We start from the raw sequence: 13,487 nt of genomic DNA, 5'->3' as shown, positions 1-13,487 counted from the left end.
TTTTTGGCTGTGTTGGGTCTTCGTTGCTGCACGTGGGCTTTTCCCTAGTTGTGGCGAGGGCTTCCGTAGTTGTGGCTCAAAGACTCCAGAGCGCAGGCTCAGTAGTTGTAGTGCATGGGCTTAGTTGCTCCACGGCACGTGGGATCTTCCCAGACCAGGAATAGAACCCGTGGCCCCTGCATTGGCAGGCAGATGCCTAACCACTGTACCACCAGGGACGCCCCCCCCACCTTTTTTTTTTTAAGTACAGTATCCCCTCTCTATCTGCTGCCCCACAGGCAGAGACGGTCACACTTTATAGAAGTGAAACCACTCTAGCTTTTTGCTAGGAACAGGGATGGGCAGTCTCCCTTCAGCCCTCCTCCTCCTAGAGGTGTATGTCAGACACTTCCTTCTTAGAGTTCAGCTTCTTGGACTTGCTGAGTTAGTTAACCATTCATCCATCTGCTTACCAGCTTCCCAGATATTGATACTCTTGCCTCGTCTTCTGTTCTCTTCATCCTAATGAATTAATCCTGTTGTGAAAAATCCCTTGGGTGTTTTAGTGGGGTTTCAGGGGAATGAAAGGAAATGCCTGTGTTCAATCTGTCATCTTTACCATGAAGTTTTATCTTGTTCTTTTTTTCTTATTTTTGCAATCTTGTTCTTTTTCTTTAACCATGTAGTGAAACAGCATTGTTTTAGCATTTCTAGTTTATATAGGCCAACATTTATTAATGGTATTATTAATATACCTTGATTCCTTTTTTTTTTCCCACTGTAACGTGTGGCTTGTGGGATCTTAGTTGCCTGACCAGGGATTGAACCTGGGCCCTCAGCAGTGAAAGCACTAACAACTGAACTGCCAGAGAATTCTCAGATACCTTGATTACTTTTAATGTTTATTCTTTCTTATAAGCCAGAGACTGTGGCATCAACCACAGTCTTGGGCCAAGGCTTCTTATCCTCATTTGGATGTAATTTGACTTCATAATATTGTTTGTTAATGGAATGCTGAAGTGTGTTTAGAGTCCTTTGACAGAAATGTGGTTGGTATCCTATTTAGGACATGAAACGCAGTGTTTGGTTATCCAGTTCTTATGTCTTATTGCAGGTGGAATGCAATGACATTGCGTAGAATTATCCCTTGCCCCAAAGGGCAAACGAGCAAATTCAACTTTTAGAAATATGAGTCTCTTGAATAAAAAAAAAAATCCCACAGGACTCAGAGGCAAAAAGTATACAAGTCAATTTTCACAGCAAAGTAAAGGAGCTGTTACAGTGGAGGATTCCTGGACTGAATGTCAATATTATGACATAGTATGAGTCTGTTTCGTGTTTGGTAATTGCAATCATTGTTGCTTTTGTTGTGGTCATCCATTTGCAATGCTTGGTGTCAGTTTATTTATCTCTTGTAAAAATAAAGTACAGTGTGTGGGGGGAAAAAAAGAAATATGAGTCTTTTGTGTACTGATGTGACTGATAGAGGATATATTAGTTTTTAATCCTTACGTTTAACACACAAAAATATTAGATAAATGTGCACTATTTTGACAGGGACCAATTTTTTTGGTCAGTTTTGGCAAATACTCTATTTTCTTAAAGTTTTGGTTTGCTGGCTCTGTCTGCAGTCCCCTTCGGCTACCTGTGTGTGCATGCACGTGTATGCAGAGTGTAATTGGCAGCTGCTTTTTAGGTTGTGTAGACAAGGAGCAGGCAGAAAGGGGGCCCTTCTGGAGTACCAGCTGTGATTCTTAGTGCCCACACCCCTTATAGGGAGAGTGCACCATTTTTAGCTAATTTCCTGTTATAATTTGTTCTGTGAAGGAAACAAAACAGGTTGATATGATGAGCGACATTGGGAGGCTGCTTTTGAGATCGGGCTGAGAGCCAGGAGAGGAGGGTTTTGTGCAGAGGAGGGGGGCGGGTCAAGACTATAATGCTTTGAAGTAGGCCTAACTGAGCATATGTGAGCAAAGAGATTAGGCTGATGTGACTGGAGTGAGGTAACTTAGAGGTAAAGGGAAATGAAGTAAGATTGCAGAAATCAGTCAAGAGCTGGATGGTATACAACCCTGTAAGTGCAGGTTGGGGTTTCATTCTCAGTACAGTGAGAAGATGTTGGAGGATTTTTAGTTGGTTGGTGTTTAGGCTGGGGGAGTAGCAATATGTAATAGTTTACTTTTTTGTTTTAAAGAAAACATTCTTAGTTGCTCATTAGAGAATAACTGTAGAAAGGTAAGCATAGATGCAGTAGACCTGTCGGGGGCTATTATAATAGCCCAGGAGAAAGATGATGGTAGCTTGATCTATGTGGTAGCTATGGAAATAAAGAGAAGTGAATTCATTGGGCGTAAATTTTGGAGATAGTACTCAGTACTTATCTTTTTAAAATATATATAGAAATTTATGTGATTCATTTTTGGCTGGCTTGGGTCTTGGTTGATGCACACAGGCTTTCTCTAGTTGCAGCGAGCTAGAGAAACTCTGCATAGCATCCCCCATTATCAACATCCCCTACCAATGTAGTACATTTGTACAACTGATGAACCTACATTGACACGTCATTACCACCCAGAGTCCATAGTTTTCATTAGGGTTCACTCTTGATTTGTATATTCTAAGGGTTTGGACAAACGTATAATGACATGTAGCAGTCTTTTAATATCAGAGTACTTTCCCTGCCCTAAAAATCCTCTCTGCTCTGCCTGTTCACCCCTCCACAGTCTCAACCCTGGCAATCACTCATCCTTTTACTGTCTCCATAGTTTGCTTTCTCCAGCATGTCAAATAGTTGGAATCACACAGTATGTAGCCTTTCCAGATTGGCTTCTTTCACTTAGTAATGTGCATTTCAGGTCCTTCTGTGTCTTTTCATGGCTTCATAGCTCATTTCTTTTTAGCGCTAAATAATATTCCATTGTCTGGTTGTACCATAGTTGGTTTATCCGTTCACCCACTGAAGGGCATCTTGGTTGCTTCCAAGTTTAGGCAGTTATGAATAAAGCTGCTATAAATATCCATGTGCAGGTTTTTAACGTAAATATAAGTTTTCAGTTCATTTGGATAAATAGTGAGGGCACTATTGCTGGATCCTACGGTAAGAATATGTTTAGTTTCATAGGAAACCACCGAACAGTCTTCCAAAGTGGTGGTACCATCTTGGGAATTTCCTGGTGGTCCAGTGGTTAGGACTCTGCACTTCCACTTGCAGGGGGCACAGGTTTGATCCCCGGTCAGGGAACTAAATCCCACAAGCCACGTGGCTCAGCAAAAAAAAAGAAAAAAAAAAAAAAGTGATGGTGCCATTTTACATTCCCACGAGCAATAAATGAGAGTTCCTACTGTTCCACAACCCCGTCAGCATTTGGTCCTGTCAGTGCTCCAGATTTTGGCCATTCTAATACGTGTGTAATAGTATCTTGTTGTTTTAATTTGCATTCCTTTGATGACATAAGATATGGAGCATTTTTTCATATACTAATTTACGGTCGGTATATCTACTTTGGTGAGGTGTCTGTCCAGGCCTTTTGCACATCTTTTTCATCAGGTTGTCTGTTTTCTTACTGTTGAGTTATTTTTTTTTCTTTTTTAAATAAATTTAGTTTATTTATTTTTGGCTGCATTGGGTCTTCATTGCTGTGCACAGGCTTCCTCTAGTTGCAGCGAGCAGGGGCTACTCTTTGCGGTGTGCGGGCTTCTCATTGCAGTGGCTTCTCTTGTTATGGAGCACGGGCTCTAGGCATGTGGGCTTCAGTGGTTGTGGCATGCGGGCTCAGTAGTTGTGGCTCACGGGCTTAGTTGCTCTGTGGCATGTGAGATCTTCCTGGACCAGGGATCGAACCTGTGTCCCCTGTGTTGGCAGGCAGATTCTTAACCACTGTGCCACCAGAGAAGCCCTTCTCCTTCACTTTTAAAGGATAATTTTTCAGGATTCCGAATTCTAGATTGGTAGGATTTTTTCTTTCAACAGTCTAAATATTTCACTACTCTCTCCTTGCTTGCATGGTTTCTGAGGAGAAGTTAGATGTAATTCTTATCCTTCCTCCTCTATAAATAAGGTGTTTATTCCCACAGGCTTCTTTCATGATTTTTGTTTTCCTTTATCTTTGATATTTCATATTCCTGAAGGTTGAATATGATATGCCTAGGTGTAGTTTCTGGCATTTATTCTGCTTGGTCTTGGAGCTTCCTGGATCTGTGATTTGGTGTCTGATGTTAATCTTGGAAAACTCTGAGTCATTATACCTCAAATACTGCTTCTTTTTCTCTCTCTCTTCTTCTCATATCTCCATTATGTGTATGCTGCATCTTTTGTCATTATCTCACAGTCTTGGATATTCTGGGGTGTGTTTTTTTTTTACCCATTTTTTTCTCCTTGCTTTTCAGCTTTGGTAGCTTCTATTGCTGTAGCCTCAAGCTCAGAGATTGTTTCCTCAGCAATGTCCAGTGTACTAATGAGGCCATCAGAGGCATCCTTCATTTCTGTTACAGTGTTTTTGATCTCTGGCATTACCTTTTGATTCTTTCTACTTTACATCTCATTCATTACATTACCCATCTATTATTTCATGGCCTCCTTTTTTCATTAAACTCTTAGTATATTAATTATAGTTTAAAAAAAAATTCCTGGTCTGATAATTCCAGTATTCCTGCCATATCTGACAGGTTTTAGTGCTTCTTTATTCTGTGCAAACTGTGTTTTTTGCCTTTGAGTATGCCTTGTAATTTTTTGTTGCAAGGCAGACGTAATCTACTAAATAAAAGGAACAGCAGTAAATAGGCCTTTAGTGATATAGAAATGAGGTATGGGAGAAGGAAGACCATTCCATAGTCCTATGATAAGGTGTCACTCTTTTAGTGAGCCTTTGCCTCTGGACTAAGAACTTTACACCACATGCTTCTTAGTTTCCCCCCACCTCCTTGGGTGAGACAGGATGGTTAGAATGGGCTGGAGCTGGTTTTCTTCCCTCAAGTAGTTTAAGCTCTGATAAAATCCCAGCAACTTTGACTCCGGTAAAATAGCATCTCATAGATCAGGCCTTGTTAAGAAGGTCAAGAATGCTCTGGTGTATTACACAATGGTTCCTTTACCCCAGTCCCCACCAACCCTCCACCCCCGCTGGAAGCACACAGGGAATTTTCTTCAGTGTTCACTGTGAGGGCCTGTTCGAGCTCCTAGAGGTAAGACTCACCAAAGTGTGTAGTCCCTTTTATGACTGGGTCCCCCTAGAGTTTTTAAGAGAGATCATGCTGAGCCTCCAACAGTTTGTCGCATCCAGTTCAGGATTTCCTCCTGGCATGGAGGTTTCTACTTAAGAGTTTTCTGCACTGGCAAGTTGTGATTGTCTGTATCCACCTTTTTGTCTCTTTTTACTTGTTAGGATGGAGTGGCGACTTCTAAGTTCCTTACATGCCAAGCTGGAAACCAGAAGTCCCAAATTAATTTTTAATGTTTGTGTCACACAGGTGTTCTAGGTTCTGGATTTTATGGTAGCTTACTTTGGAAAATTTTGCCGTTTAACATTGGCTTTTCAGATGTTTTTGCTTTCTTAAGTTGCTTTTTTTGCTTTGCGTAGATGGCACAGGAATGGAACAGCTCTCCAAACAAAGAGAAATTCCATCAGTTGCATTTACGAAAATTTCCTGCTGATTATACAAAATACTGGGAGTTTGTGGGTAAGTTCTTTCTTATGTAACTTGGGCTCTATCATATAATAATTGGAGATTGCTATTTGAGGGAACATAATAATTGCTTGAATTTTCTGGGATATAGGTTTCCTGAGGTGAATTTGTAAGCTCTTACAAAGAGTATGTTTAAAGTCTTTACTTAATGAGGATAATTACTGGGACAGTTATAAAATTCATGGTTTTAACCATTGTGCTAGCAGAATACCACAGGCCAAAGTGTCTCTAGATTCTGGGCAAGGGAGAGAGAAGGTGAGTGAGGGAGTTTGATTGGCCGGGGCGGAGGGGGTGTTGACATGATCGTGTGTACAGATTCTGAGTAAATCTCTCTGCCGTCTCTGCTCTCACTTCATGAGTTGTCTGGAGCATGTGTCACAGTTATGTCTTAGTTATAAATAAACCAAGCATTTAGAACCCTTTAAAATAAAAAGTATAAATTCTCCGTCTGTCTCCTTCCCCCTTGCAGTCCATCCCACTCCATAGATTCACTTAAGAAAAAAAGCGTGTACATATATTTGGGGGGGGGAAGGTATTATATGTTCACTGTAGATTATTCAGATAATATTAGCCAATAGTAAAATAAACATCACTCACAGTTCCCATCATTCAGAGATCATCTTATGAACATAGTATTGTATATCTTACTGCTAGACTTCCTATTCATCTGAGTGAAGGGTGGGTGGGTAGGGTTATTTTACCTAAGTGACTTTTTTCATGTATTTATTCAGCAAATATTTACTGACTTTATACTACCTGATAGTGTATGATTCTAGATGCTAGGTATGTAGCTGTGATGAAAACATAAAATTCCACCTTCGTGAAGCTTACATTTGACTTATTTTCATTTAGTCTATTATAAATGTCTTTTCAGAGATAAATAATAATAGCATGTTCAGTGTTTGTAGTTATTCCATTGTAAGTGTATTCCATAGTTCTGTTTAACCAGAAATTTCTAGTTAGACATGTACATTACTTATGGTTTTTTACTGTTACACTGAATAAATCCCTTTGCTAGATCAAACAGTGTGTGCATTTTAAGACTTTCGGTTCATATTGCCTCTGTCTACCAAAAAGAATACCATTTTCACTTCTGACATAAGAATGTAAGAATGTATCTCTTCTCATTTGCTAGTTTAAACTTATCCCCCAGTTTTATATGGAACATGTATCTCATTTGAAGTTTTAGTTTTTGTCCTCAAATCTTTATTGGTCTTTTATATTCTTGGTGGGGGGGGCGGATAATTGTCTGTTCATGCCTTTTGTCCTTTTTTTTTCTCTTAGGGAGGTTATTTTCTTACTTGTATGCATTGTTAATTTTTTCAATTTCATTATTTGCTGTTCAGTTTCACATGCAGTTTTTGAGGCAGACAATTTTTATCTTCACATGTTCAAAAATACCATATTTATTTCTTTACTTTTCAGTTGGTTTTAGAAATCAGATAAATACTTCCATATTTTCTTGTAGTAGTTTTATATTTCTTTCTAATATTTAAATCACTGATTTATCATCCATTTATCTTGATGGTATGATAGAATCACATACCATTTACTCTTGTGTCTGACTTCTTTCACGTAACAAGTCTTCGTAATTCATCAATTTTGTGTGCATCTTTGATATTTTTTTCATTGCTGTGGTGGTATTTCAATATGTGACTGTGTCACAATTTTACTGTTGATGGACATTTTTATTATTATTATTTTAAAGAAGTTTTTTTTTTTTTGTCAGTGCCATGCAGCTTGTGGGATCTTAGTTCCCTGACCAGGGAATGAACCCGGGCCACAGCAGTGAAAGCGTCGAGTCCTAACCACTGGATCACCAGAGAACTCCCGTTAATGGACATTTTTTCAGCAGTTTATGCCTGTGTGTCAGGGCTCTCCCAGTCCATGCCCAAGTTCAGTGATTCGCTAGGAGGACTCACAGGAATTATATTCATGCTCATGGCTGTGACTTTCTATGGCAAAAGGATACAAAGCAAAATCAGCAAAGGGAAAAAGGAAACCAGGAGCAAGTTTCCAAGAGTCATTTCCCAGCGAAGTCACACAGGACACACTTAATTTTCCCAGTAGTGGGCTGCGACAACCCATGTGACACATTATCTACCAGGGAAGCTTAGAGACCCAGTGCCTAAAACACCCTCTGCCTAGCCCACATTCATGACTTTCACAAGTAAAGTGGGTGTTTGACATAAGCTGTAGAGAAAAAAATTGGCAAACAGGTAAGGTACAGTGAGCCATTGTCATCAGCAAATGATGAGAGCTGTCTGGAAAACCAAGTTCCCAGATTCCAAGGGGGCCAACCTTGTAAGCAGGCCTTTCTAATGATAGCAGCCTCAGGCCTTCTTCTACACACAGCATTTTATGAATAATGCTACTATGGTCATTCATGTGTCTCTTCGTGTTATGCGAGGGCATTTTTGTGGAGTCTGTTTCCTGAAGTGGGTCTCAGAGTCTCAGGGTATTATGCATGAGCTTAACATGAGTAGATAATGCCAAGCTAGTCATGCAGAATGACACACCCCACCAGCGTATGGAAGTCACGTTGCTCCATGTCTCTGCCAACACATTTGTGTTGATTGTGCTGTTCATTTTAGCCATTGTAGTGTGTGTGTATTGATGGCCATTTGTGGTTTTATTTTGTAATATCCTGGCTATCAGTGAGATTGAGCACCTTCTCATATATTTAGTAGATGCTCAAGTAACCTCTCTAGGGAAGCACCTATTAAAGACTCTTGTTCATTTTCTGTTAGTTGTCTTTTCCTTACTGATTTGTAGCAAGTTCTTTATACAATCTGGATATAAACCATCCTCCCACTTTGGCTTGCATTATGTCTCTCTTAGTGATGTCTTTAAAATTCTTATTTTATTCTTGTTTAGACTTTATTTTTTAGCATAACAAATGCATCTGTGTATTTTTTATGGTTAATGGTCTGTGCCAAAGGTTTAAGAAACCTTTCCCTGCTGCAGGTCATAAATATATTATCTTAACATGTAGAACAGGTGTCAGCAAACCACAGCTTGCAGATCTACCCTGTATCCTGTTTTTATACTGCCCAAGAGTAAGGTTCTTACATTTTTTTAAGCTTTTGAAGAAAAGATGATGATGAATATGCAACAGACACCATGTGTAGCCTGCAAAGAAAAATCTGGCTCTTTACAGAAAGTTTGCCAATCCCTTTTCTAGAGGCTTCGCTGTTTTGCCGACTTGGAATGGATTTTGTACACGAGTAAGATGTAGGGGCCATGTTTCATTATTTTTTCCCTAATGGAGATGTAATTACCCCAGTAGTGTTTATTGAAAAGTTTATCCTTTCTCCATGGTCTGCAGTGTCATATTTGTTACAAATCAAATGTCCATTTAATGCACTCGCCTTTTTCTGGACTCCTTTCTTCTTTGTTGGATCATTTGCCTACCTTTCTGCCCATATCACATTGCTTAATTTTACTTAATTAAGCTTTATTATAAACATTAATGAGCAAGTCTGCTTACCTTGTTTGGCCTTAAGAGTACGTTGGCTATTCTTGTCCCTTTGCATTACCATGTAAGTTTTAGAGAAAAAAAAGATGTGGACATTTGTTAAGAATTGACATCTTTCTAATACTGATTTGAATACGATACATACTGTCAGTTATTTAGGTTTACTTTCAGTAATGTTTTACAGTTTTCTAGGGAGAGGTTTTGCAGATCATCATTGGTTAGATTTTTTTTCTTTTGGTGTCATAATTATTTAAGTGACTATCTCTAATAGAGATGGACCTAAAAATTCATAGTATTTTTGCTAATAATTCATTATTTTGTTGCTAAAATATGAACCATGATTTCTTAATATTAGATAGCTAGACAGTGTTCAAGTTTTCCGTTTCCTCATAAAGAACTATTTATTTCAGCCTGCTTGAATTAAGATCCAAGTTAGGTCCACTCACTGACATTGTTAATATGTCTTCTTCAATTGCAATTGTCTCCTTCATGGATCCCTTCCGCTTTGTAATTTATTTTTTGAAGAAATTGTGTTGTTGACACTGTAGAATTACAGGTTCTGTGTCTGTGTCTTGCTGATAGCATCCCCCTGGTGGTGTTTAGTATGTTTTTCAGTCCTTTGTACTTTTTGTAAATTGATAGTTGGATCTAGAGGCTTGATCAGTTTCATTTGACCTAATATTTTTGGCAAAACTAGTTCATAGCTGAGGTTGGTGTGTTCCTTTATCAGGAGGTGCTTGATCTCTAATTTGTCTTTTTGTAATACTTATAACCGTTGATCCTTAATGCCTAGATTAATTATTTTACTAAAGGATACAAAATGGTGATATTTTTATTTGATCATTTCTTCATTTATTTGCTATTGTAGTTCTATAAAGAAAAAGTGCTCCATTTTATTTGATTACTCAGTAGTATACTTTATAAAGAAGGGTAGAATAAGTATTGATACTTGACTCCTGACCAGTTTTCAAAATAATGACTTAATTCTCTGCAAGTGCTGGGTTGACCAGTGAACTTTAAAAAAATGTTTTTTCGTTATGAACACATGGACTTAAATACACTTGTTTCAAGTCTTTGTAATTGGTTTCTTCAAGTTGGCTCCTGAGCCCTTTAGACAGGCTAGTCTTTGAGAGCTTTCTTGCTACCTGATATAACCGATACCATCTATATGTTTTATCCTGTATGTGAGCTTTCAATTTTCTAAGTAGCCGTAGTATCTTTGGGTAGAAAAAGTTATTTCAAGATCAGTATTGGCATGTTATATGCTGTTTACAAGTAATACATGTAAACATAAGGATACAGAAAGGTTAGAAGAGGAAGATTGGAGAAAGCTACTCATGCAAACCCAACTAAAAGAAACTTGTTTTGCTCTGTTAATACCAGACTAAATAGACTTTACGGCAGAAGAGCATTATTTGAGATTAAAAGCGAGTATTTCACAATGATAGCAAGTTCAGTGAACAGAAGATAGGACCATTTTGAATACCTAATAACATATATAAAGAAAAAACTGATAGAACTAGAGTGTACTCTTTACATATATGTGAGACCTTTGAACCATTCATTTTTTCTTTTCTTTTAGTTTGGAAATTATACGTCAACTTGTACCTCTTTTGCCATTTAGTAGTTTAGGTGAAAACTTAGAGCGTACATGATTCAAAGTTTACAGATTTCATCGATATTTTAAGTGTCTCCATAGATAAGGCAAAATCTTAAAAAACTTTAACCCTGTTTATCTGTTCCACTTTGTATATTATTATTGTTACGTATTTTAACTCTATATTTTAAACTGTGTTATACATACAGTTGGTCCTCTGTATTTGCGGGATTTGCGTCATCGGATTCAAGCGTGGATTGAAAATATTCAGGGAAAAAACATTCCAGAAAAACATGTTTGCTATGCACCAGCACCTATTTACATACCACTTATGTTGGATTTACAACTATGTCCATAGCGTTTGCATTGGATTAGGTATTATAAGTAATCTAGAGATGATTTAAAGTGTACTGGAGGATGTGCGTGGGTTATATGCAAATACTATGCCGTTTTACATAAGGGACATGAGCATCTGAGGATTTTGGTGCCTGCGGGAGTCCTAGAACCAATTCAAGGACTGTACTCTGTGTAGTGCCTTGTGCAGCCCTTTTTTTGTTTGTTTGTTGATTCTAGTAGTTCATGTATTCTCTCCTGGTGCTTTGCTTATTTCTAATATGTTGGTCATTGTCTTTGGAAAGCTATTTAAAAAATAATCAGGGGCCTAGGATGATAGGATGTCCTCTTCCAGAGAGGATTTTTCTTTGCTTCTGCCAGGATTCTGGGAGTACTAGCAATGTGGGATCATCTTAATCCGGCTTAAAGGATTGAGCTTTCCTGAAGTACTCGGGTGAATTGAAGCTGCCTTCATTGTTGGGTGTAGTCCTTCATGGTCCCTACCTGAAGCTTGAGGGCTACCAGGATGCCTACTTTATCTATGCAGGCCCTGGACTCCAGTTTTTGTCTCTTTTTTTGTACAAGGCTATCCCAGGTACTGCTCAAATTCCTGGCTGCCACTCCCTGAAGAGTTCAGATGTTTCTAGGGAAAATACTGGGCTGACCCTTATGGATCTCCACCTTGTTCTGGATCTCAACAGAGTGATTCTTCATTGTTGTATTTGCTCTCTGATGCCTTCAAATAGACATTTCTTACATGATGCATTTTTAAAGTTCTTTTTTGACTTAGTAGTTCAGTCTACTTAATCCTAGTACTTCGTGCTTTGGTTCAGTATGTTGCTGCTGGATTTGGCAGTTGGTACTGAACTTTTTTTAATTTTAGAGCTTGCTCTGTTTTCCCAGCCCCATTTATTTTACTACTGTCCTTTCCCCCTTGTTTGAAATGCCACTAGTAGGCTCAAAATTCTTACGTGTACATGGATCTGTTTCCAGATTTTCTCTCGGGATTTTGAAAGCAGGGCACAAAAGTGAAAATTCCTTGATTAAAAACTAAAGTAAACTTCAAGGAAAAGAAATGTATTAGCTACTTTTGAATATTATGACTTCATCTATTTTGGCTTTGTAGCAGGTTTTAAGAAGACTTTTATAATGCTGTGTGATCAATATTTGTCAATGCTGACTAGCTTAGACTATCATTTTGAAGTATGTACCAAGTCCGCTAGTGCTGTATACTTGCTTGAACTTAGTACAAGTGTTTAATATCCTTTAATCTCATGTAAAATAATTCTGTTAGAATAAATGCTGGCTTCTTCTTGTGTTATAGTTTATCTTGAGCAATGTGAACTAGCTAAACAGCTTCATCCAAAGGAAAATGATTTGGTGTTTTTGGTTCCTGAAAGACTAAATGGAGAGAAGAAGGATATAGAGAGACATCGCCTGCAAGTTCCCCGTGAACATTACTGTGGCTATGTTCATACGTTCCGCCACACTTCAGTCAGTAAGTACCTAATGAGACATGGAAGAGAAATCTGTCAGCAGCTCATCTTTTCATCTCCCTCTAAATTAGGCTTTACCAGCCATGTATTTGCTATACATTTACCAGCCCTCTATTTGCTGTCCATTTACCAGATGTATGTTTGCTCAATGTTTACCAGACTGTATTTGCTAGGTTGATTAGTTACCATTCAGAGTCCTCTTTTAGTTTTTCTAGACTCAGCTGGAAAAGGCCCAGCACGTATTGCTTTAGACTTAGGATTTTAAAGCTTTCTTTTGTAATGTCTTCTCCTTCTAGTAAATTCCTTCATCTCTCAGTGTGTTTGTTATTAAACAGACAGTTTGCAAACCATCTGTTTGTTAAATCACATTCCAGCCTTGGTTTGGGGGCTAGTTATTGATGAGCAGACCAAACACAGAACTAATTGTAAGGCAACTGGAGGGGTTTACTGTTTCATCACTCCCATCCATTGTGGTGTAGGGACTTCTCTCCCTAAGGTAGCATAACAAAAATAATGTTAGCTTGAATTTAAGGACAACTGACTGTGTGCCAGCCAGTGTGCCCTGTCCTTCCTGTACACATTTATCATCTTTTCCCAGAGCCCTGCAAAGCAGAATGGTTTGTTCCCTGCTCATTGGGAAATCAGAGTTCAGGGATGTTAAGTAACATATCCAAAGGCATCCTTACTATTAAACACTCGGTCCAGAATTGAAACCTAATTTTGTTTGACTACGAAGTCCACATGCTTGATATATGCCAAGCTGCCTTTTTGACATTGCTGCTCTCTTAGTCTCTGTTACGGGAAGCGAATATGTGTCATTATTCCTTCCCCTTTTTGTATCATACCTTAAAAATAGCAACAAAGCTCTTAGAGTTTAACATCGTGCCGCATCGTAACTGGTGTGCCATGTCCACTATTG

General features: G+C 38.5%; 1 pseudogene across 1 annotated transcript in view; it reads left to right on the top strand.

The window, feature by feature from the left end:
- LOC308609735 (putative helicase senataxin) overlaps positions 1–13,487 on the top strand; it is a 70,022-nt pseudogene that overhangs the window by 27,584 nt on the left and 28,951 nt on the right. The window contains exons 10-11 of the transcript in view: positions 5,559–5,658; positions 12,397–12,570. The product of the transcript in view is annotated as a putative helicase senataxin (transcript). The remainder of the gene's footprint in view (positions 1–5,558; positions 5,659–12,396; positions 12,571–13,487) is intronic.

This window comes from Mesoplodon bidens, assembly GCF_964165515.1.
Source record: "Mesoplodon bidens genome assembly, chromosome: Y".
NCBI classification, from domain to species: Eukaryota; Metazoa; Chordata; class Mammalia; order Artiodactyla; family Ziphiidae; genus Mesoplodon; species Mesoplodon bidens.
This window is presented reverse-complemented; position numbering and strand designations above follow the sequence as displayed.